The 8,652-nt window shown below is 46.0% G+C and overlaps 1 long non-coding RNA gene across 1 annotated transcript; it reads right to left on the bottom strand.

Annotated features, from left to right (window-relative positions):
- Window positions 1-5,570: 5,570 nt before the first annotated feature.
- On the bottom strand, window positions 5,571-8,400 carry LOC105705442 (uncharacterized). The gene is made up of 3 exons (XR_001104676.2): window positions 8,134-8,400; window positions 7,245-7,348; window positions 5,571-5,872 (listed from the first exon to the last, which is right to left on the bottom strand). It is a non-coding gene; the product is annotated as an uncharacterized LOC105705442 (long non-coding RNA).
- Between the last annotated feature and the right edge of the window lie 252 nt (window positions 8,401-8,652).

An 8,652-nucleotide genomic window follows, 5' to 3' on the forward strand; every position in this document is an offset into this window, starting at 1 on the left:
ATCACATCAATGCTTGCTTTCTTGTCTTCCCCAATCCACATGTGTATTTATTTTCCCCAGTATGATCATCTGACCTTCCTTTTACTACTCTCTTCTGAGTCTATTGTTCATTTATTTAGGACCTTCCAGAAGCTATTCACATTTGGGACACGCACGGCTTTGTGTGTGTACCTAATGCAGTTTTAAGCTTCAAGGGCTCCGGCGTCTTTCGGATGTGATCGGCCTCATTCTTGTTTGCGCCCAGCCCCAGCACAGTGCCTGGCACTAAGAGGCCTTCCAGGCCTGTGTGTCAAATGAATGAACACCCATACGGACAGTTAGCTTAGGGGGAGGGGTGGCTGGGTCTTGTTTAGATACACACATACACAGAGCTATGGAATACAAATAAGAACATTTCTACCCAAACCGTGAGCCTGACTGACGGCCCTCTGGTGCCTTTTGTCTCCAAGCAGCGAGGAATTCAAGCAGAAAATTTACTATTAATGGTTCGATAAAACATTCAGGTCCTGGACAAGGCCGCAGGGGAAGCCTGTGGCAGCGTGGAATACAGATGTGTTTCCCAGGAGGGAGCCCCATGCTCATTTAGCCTTATCTGTCAGGAAGCTAGGAGCCTGGACTCCCAGGGCCAGGCCTGGGTACCTCTTCAACACTGGGGCGCAAAGCCCCAGGGAAAGGCGCCACCAAGTTTCGGCAGTTGCCAGTCAGTCACTCCAAAAAAGTTCCTTTCCTGGGGATCTGCACTCGGCTTGTTATCCAAGACACCCGAGGTTAACTCATACCTTACCCTCGGAGAAGCGATGCCATTATCTTAACCGACCTTGTGGCTTCAGATTTTTTTAGGAACTGTGTTCATGTGTTTCCGCGAGACACATTTGGCAAATAATTCTAACAGTGCCAGCTCATGTGGATGCTCGGTAAACGCGCTTTGATTGTAATGATGGCAGACAGAGCTGGAACTACCAGCTGTGTGCTTGTGTGCATGTGTGCGTGTGCATGCGCGTGTGTGTGTGTCTGTGCCTCTATGTAGCCACCAGAGGCCTAGGCAGGGTAGGGGGAAGCCACGGGGGAGGGAGAAGCCCCCAGGGGATAGAAACCATGGGGGAGGGAGAAGCCATAGGGGAGGGGGAAGCCATGGGGGAGGAAGAAGCTGAAACTACCAGCTGTGTGCATGTGTGCATGTGTGCATGTGTGCATGTGTGCATGTGCATGTGCGTGTGCATGTGCGTGTGTGTGTGTCTGTGTCTCTCTGTAGCCACCATAGGCCTAGGCAGGGTAGGGGAAAGCTATGGGGGAGGGGGAATCCCTGGGGGAGGGAGAAAGTTACAACAAGGTGCCCTGGCAATGTCATTTAATTGATACGGAAAACCTGAACTTAGAAATCTTAGACATCCATTCTTTTACTTTTTAAAGGACTATAACTATTTTCTTTCTCAAAAAAAAAAAAAAAAATCTATCTCCTATCTTCCTTTTCCAGAACCACAAAAGAGCTTTGGGAAGCTAGTCATCTTGCATCAACAACAACACAAGTTTGCCAAATGGCATTCCACCAGCTTTACACAACACTCTTTGATGAGGAGCAGGGCAGAGGCAGGAAGGAGGGACTCTCAGGTTTAAGCTCGGGTTCAGAACGTGGCAGGCTGTCATGCCTCTAATGGTGGCAGTGAGGAGAGGTTTGAGATATGAGATTTCCTGATCTAGAAACAGGAAACATCCAGGAATTAGGATATTTTCATGTGACACTATTTGCTGAAAAAATAGAAAGCTTTCAGTGCAGTTGCTGGACCATTTGTATGTCTATTTCTAGCTGGCTTTTGAGGCTGCAGTCATCCATACAGAACCAGACAGATGAACACCTACGGAAGCTCTCCCGCTCGCCCCAGTCAATAAGTATTTAGTATTGGCCCTAGCTGACCACTCCTAAAACACTGCCTAGCATCACTCCCCTGCACAGAAGCATTCAATATCTTCCCAGTGCCCTACTAATCCCCACTGGATGAAGTGTAAGCCATTGAGGCCACTGTTCAAGGCCTTCTACGGTCTCACCCTGCCTGCATTTCCAGCCTCTGCTGCTGCGGCTCCCTTCTGCAAAGCCTCCTCCAGGAAGCTCACCTGGCCTGCTGACTCTCACACCCTTCCCCATCTTTGCCTATCCAATCTCGCCTGGCCTTCAAGACCCTGCTCAAATCGTCCCCGTCGGCCAAACCTTTTTCACAGTCCCAGCTGGAGGAGATGCATTTCCCTTAAACACCCAGGTGTCTTTTGCTAACAGTAGAAATGCCATCTGTACCTTTTTTAGTTCTTGCAGCTCATCTTCCAGCCCGACTGTGAGCTTTTTGAGTGCAGGAATTTTTATATGATATTGAATCCCCTCCCCATTAATACATGCCTTCTGTATATCAACAAGAATTAGGTGCCCAATGCATGCATGTGAAATTGATGGACTTCAGTGTGCCTGGCACTGTGCTCAGCTGCATAGAAATAAGAAAGAACGTAAGTTTCTTCCCTCCAGCAGTTCCCAGCTTTCCTGGACAGGCAGGGTCCTGGACAGGCAGGGTGGAGTACCAGCAGAGAACAGCACGAGGTACATTCTGCAGTTCAAACTGCAAATCTGGAAATAACCATTGTCCAGACATATTATCCAGAAAAAATGCTGTAAGCTGAAAAAAGGAAAAGACCAACTTTTAATTAGACATAAGGGTTGGTTGTACTTGAGATGGCCTTGAGGAATAATCATTGTATTTTATATTTGTCTGTTTTATAGTTTTCAAAGCTCCTTCATTTACATTAACTGAATGAATTCTCACACCACCACTGTTAGCTATTATTATGCCTATTATTTTTCTGTTTTCATAGAGATAGGGTCTCACTATGTTGTCCAGGCTGATTTCAAACTTCTGGCCTCAAGTGATCCTCCCGCCTTGACCTCCCAAAGTGCTGGGATTACAGGTGTGAGCCACTGCACCTGGCCACTATGCCCATTTTAAAGAATAAGAATTCAAGGCTGGGTGCTGTGGCCCATGCCTGTAATCGCAACATTTTGGGAGGCCGAGGCAGGAGGATTGCTGAGGTCAGAAGGCTCAGACCAGCCTGGGCAACATAGTGAGACCCCATCTCTACAAAAAGACCCTGGTAGCAGGAGTGGTTTGGCTAAAGTCACACGACAAGGTGGGGGTTAAGCCAGGACTCAACCACTGGTCTTTAGAGTTCAGGTTCACTACTTTCCACTTCTATCATTCTTTGCCTTTAAACTAGAATTCTGGAGCAAGGTATTGAAGCAAAAGGAAAATGCCATTTAAAAAATATTAGGCAGGCTGCTGTGTATAGGACAGATTGAAGAAAGAGAAAGAGAGCGGGGAGAGAGCATGCGCACGCTAGGAACCCTAACAAACTGTGATGGAGAGGAATTGATTACATTTGCAAACCTGAATACAAAGGATGAGGGCAAGAGCAAGAAGAAAGATGGCTCAGGTTACAAAATAGAGAGGCTGGGGGAACGACATCACGACACTGAACGTGCAGATGGGGGTTTTCCCTAACAGGGATATCACAACATCCTCGTCAGCATCAAGGTGAGATCTCAGTGAGAACATCTCGAAGGCACTGGAATTATGGTACCCAAGACCAAAGGGAGATGTGGGCTGGAGCCCCAAGAGGCCCCCACAAAGAGTGGGGTTGTGAGAGCAAATGAGCCAACCTACGAAACCTGTGACTAATTTAACAGAGGGACAGGCTGAAGCCGGGTTTGCTCTCCAACGTGGAACACGCATGTATTTCTGAAAAACGGAAGAGAATGGTGTCAGACCCCTCCATGGCATTCAAATCAACTGCACCATCCTACAAAGCTTTTCAGGGACCGTGATCAGGCTTCGGAAGTGCCTGGGTGCTGGGACGCCTGGAGACCTGGACGCCTGGATGCCTTCTTATTCTGAGCATGGCACTTTTTAAGTTTCTTTGATCTTAACATTCAAGGTTCAGGATACAGCTTCTAGCCGTTGATGTAACTCTTAAGATGTAGTCATGGGACCTACATGGGGTGTTCCCAGGACATTATGACATGGTAACGCTGGGGCACATTGTCAGCTTAGTGTCCGGGATCCCAACTCCTGGGTTTGGGGCTGAGGGTGGAAGGGACGCCCCATACACATTATTCACCCATGTCCCGCAGTGAACTTTATTTCCCTTCCTGGAATTCTATCATTATGTGATGAGCACAGTTTCATTATCCCCCTGTTATGGGGTGAACTGTACACCCCTCCCCCAAATTCCTCCGCTGAAGTCTTAACCCCAGCCCCTCAGAGCGTGACCGTATTTGGAGGTAGGGGCTTTAAAGAGGTGATTTAGGGTAAATGAAGTCATTAGGGTAGCCCTAATCCCATAGCCCTGGTGTTCTTAAAAGAAGAGGAGATGAAGGCACAGATGCACACAGAGACAGCCACGTGAGGACACAGGGAGAAGACGGCCAGCTCCAAGGCCAGGAGCGAGGCCGCAGGAGAAGTCAACCTTGCCGACACTTGATCTCAGAATTCCAGCCTCAAGAACTATGAGAAAATGCATTCCCATTGCTGAAGCCACCCAGTCAGTGGCACTTGGTTCTGACAGCCCCAGCAGACTAACACACCCCCTAATCCTGCTAGTCACCTGTGCTAAAGCCCAGCGACCACTTTCCTGCCCACTCAGAACCTGCCATTTGTCCTCGACATCTTAACACGTTATTCAAAACATAAGATAAACATCACTTGAACATCTTCTCCTCTCTTGAATTGCACTCTCCTCACTTGAACTTCTTTCACTTCCAGTCTGATCCACAATTAGCACCTCATCATGCACTCCCTCATTCTTGAATGGTCTGAGTCACTATAGCAAATGATGTGTTGGTCACCATGCATTGATCTAACTTGTCCCTGGGCCAGCTTCTTTTTTTTTTTTTTTTTTAGACGGAGTCTCGCTCTTGTTGCCCAGGCTGAAGTGCAATGGCACGATCTCGGCTCACCACAACCTCTGCCTCCCGGGTTCAAGTGATTCTCCTGCCTCATCCTCCTAAGTAACTGGGATTACAGGCATCTGCCACCACACCCAGCTAATTTTTTTATATTTTTAGCGACAGGGTTTCACTATGTTGATCAGGCTGGTCTGGAACTCCTGACCTCAGGAGATCCCCCTAACTCGGCCTCCCAAAGTGCTGGGATTACAGGTATAAGCCACCATATCTTTCATTCTGACATCCCCTAACCCAGCACTAGGCTGGATACTCTGGTAGTAAAACCTATACTTGCAAAGGCAATCATTGGCCATTTGATTGAAACTGTATTCACCCAACTCTTCCTTTAAACCTAGCACTTACTGATTACTAAAACGCCACTTGCCCTTGATAGTTCAAAAGTCCATCTGTATTTTGATGCGAAGTTGTGAAGAAACGTGTGTGTTCCTCTATCTTTAAAATCTACTGTGCTCTGACTTAAAAATGTTTTAAACTGTGAAGAGAGTTTGCCCTCATTGAGTAAGAAGCAGCTTTTCAAGTGGGACCCTGCTAACGTGGTTACTAAGGAGACCAATTGGAGGTAGGCGCCGTAATTAATCAGTAAATTCCAAGCAGCCAAATACCTGGCGGGGAGAGGCTCTTTACTCTGAGAGGGGAAAATTGGCAGGTGGGTGGAGGTGCATGGAGCTCGATGTGGGGCCCAGCTGCAGCCGCCTCCTTCCCCTGTACTCCCTCTACTGAGATTTTCTGATGACAATTTTAAGAGCTTTCTCAATCTGCCTCAAAACTTACCTGTCAATACAGATTGGATTCTAACGTTTGCAGCCTCCCCGGTTGGGCTTCTATTGCAAAGAAGATGCCAAGCTGGTGTGTGCAGGAGTGAACTTCCATCACCTCAGAAGCAGAAGAAATAAGAATTGCATGTTATTTTATTTTATTGAGACAGGGCCTTACTCTGTCGCTTAGGCTGGAGTGCAGTGGCTCAATCATGCCTCACTGCAGCCTCAACCTCCCAGACTCAAGCAATCCTCCCTCCTCAGCCTCCCAAGTAGCTGAGACTACAGGTGCTTAATTATACTTATATAATGTATATAAGGTATACTTAAATTACATTATAATATACCTGTAGTGCTTAATTATATTTATAGAATATAAAATTACTTATATTTATATTACTTATGTAAGTATAAATTATAAATATAAGTATAAATATATTCACATTTAAATAAATTTATTTATATACGTATATAAATAAGTATAAATAAAATTGTTTTACTTATATTACTTGTATACTTATAAATAAGTATTTTATATATATTTACTTACATAATTATACTTATATAATTATAAATATGTAAGTATAAATATAGTAATAAGTATAAATACAATAAATAAGTACAAATATATAATTATAAATATAAGTAATATACATATAAATAATTTAATTATATCAAATATAATTTTTTATATTTTGTAGAGACAGGGTTTTGCCATGTTGCCCACACTGGTCTTGAACTCCTGGGCTGAAGCAATCTTCCCACCTTAGCCTCCTAAAGTACCGGGATTACAGACATGAGCCACCACACCCAGCCAAGAGTTTTATTAATTCCAAGTTCTTGCACACACACACACACACACACACACACACACAAAGCAGTGGAAATAAGGGTGTGTGACTTTTCGTCTCCGACTATTTTAATAAATGTATCCTGCCAATCAGAAAAGCAGGGGGCAGCTTGCTGCTCTGTGGCCATTACCACAGCCAAGGGAAGCCCATGGTCCTCAAGGTGGTGTCTCAGTGGCTGTGTGGCAAGCGGGAAGCCCTGAAGCCGTCACAAACACCACAGTCTGCACCCCTTCAAGTCTACTTGTGCTTTCCTGAGGGGCAAGGTTCTTCTACTCACCCACTCAACAGTGTTTTTGTTTTTTGTTTTTTTTAGACGGAGTTTTGCTCTTGTTGCCCAGGCTGGAGTGCAATGGCTCGATCTCAGCTCACCACAACCTCCACCTTCCAGATTCAAGCAATTCTCCTGCCTTAGTCTCCCGAGGAACTGGAATTACAAGCATGCGCCACCACACCCAACTAATTTTGTATTTTCAGTAGAGACAGGGTTTCTCCATGTTGGTCAGGCTGGTCTCAAACTCCCAACCTCAGGTGATCCACCCACCTCAGCCTCCCAAAGTGCTGGGATTATAGGTGTGAGCCACCGCGCCCCATGCATCACAGAAGACCACCTCCCACCACATGCAGCTTCATTCAACCCACCAAGAACATCCAGGTCATCGGGTTCAGCTCTTCCATCTGGTGCATGAGGAAAGAAAAGTCCAGAGAAGCTAACTGACTTCACTCTTGCTCTTTCTCTTCCTCAACTGCAAGGGAAGAAAAGCATTTAGCTGCCTGAACCTCCTGGGAATGACGAGGTGCTCAAAGGCAGGTGTGTTGTTTAAGATAATTTTCACTGGATGTAACAGTAAATCCAAATAAATGGCTTAAATCATAGGGAGTTAAAGTTTCCAGTGCCTCCAATGAATGGCTTCTGCATAGCCACCCTCTATTATCCTGGGACTTTGTGGTCTCCACCCAGCCTGGCTCTGGACAGCCTTGCAACTGGCCTTAGCCAACAAACGTAGCAAAAGCAATAGACTGCCAGCTCTACACTTAGGTCTCAAGAGGTTCCATATGCTTGCAGTTGTTGCCTTGATTGATTGTATTTGCTTATGCTTTCACCTCAGGCTTGCCATGAGACCCTCAGTCTCATGCCAGAGGGACGTGAGAGACCCATGAAGGATAAGACATGTCCAAGAGAACCAAGGTCCCCAGCTGACAGCCAGCCAACCTTCTGAGTCCAACTGCAGGTGCAGAAGAGAGTCAGGCTGAGACCAGAAGAACTGCCCTGCTGAGCCTAGCCAAAATTCCCAATCTAGCCCAAATACCCAATCTGTAGAATCATGAGTCAAATATGTGGTCTGTTATTTTAAGCCTCTGGCTTTGGTGTGGCTTGTTATGCAGCAACAGGTGACTGAACCCTGATTAACATTCGAAATAAAGGTTTGGGTTTTTTAAGAAAAAAAAGGGTTAAAGTTTGGAAGTCCAAGATTGATATGACCACTCCATTAGTCCAAATTCTTCCATCTTTATGTTCCATCATATTTACCCATGGCTTCTATCCTCAAAGTTGTCTCATCTCATGATCCAAGATAGCTGCTAGAGCTCCAGCCATCACATTTGTATCCCAGACAGGAAGGAGGGAGGGCAAAGAAGAGAGAGAGGCCTTTAGTGAGTTGGCCCTCTTTAAAAGAGCTTTCCCGGAAGTCCCACCCAAGGGCCTGCAACTTCATGCTCATTGGCAACCCTTGGCCAATGGGAAATGTAGTCTTTTAGCTAAGTGCATTGATGCCTAGAATAAAAGCAAGGGTACTGTTTAGTAAGAACAGGGGACTGGGGATTGGGTAGGCAGCCACCAATATCTGCCACATCATGTATGAAATCAGGTTCCAGGCCTGGGACCCCAAAGTCCATCAGGATGCAAAAGTGACTCTGTGTCATACAGTGAACATGCTGGTTTCCCAAAGGGTCCATAGTGGTAGCTTTGACCTGCAGTGTAAGGTTTGGGCAACAGAGGTCTAAGTGAGGCGTCATGAGTATGCTGGTCTCCTGAGCCCATCTGCTGTGA

The sequence above is a fragment of the Aotus nancymaae genome, unplaced genomic scaffold, assembly GCF_030222135.1.
Source record: "Aotus nancymaae isolate 86718 unplaced genomic scaffold, 86718_ANA_hifiasm-v0.15.2.pri h1tg000079l, whole genome shotgun sequence".
In the NCBI taxonomy this organism is placed as follows: Eukaryota; Metazoa; Chordata; class Mammalia; order Primates; family Aotidae; genus Aotus; species Aotus nancymaae.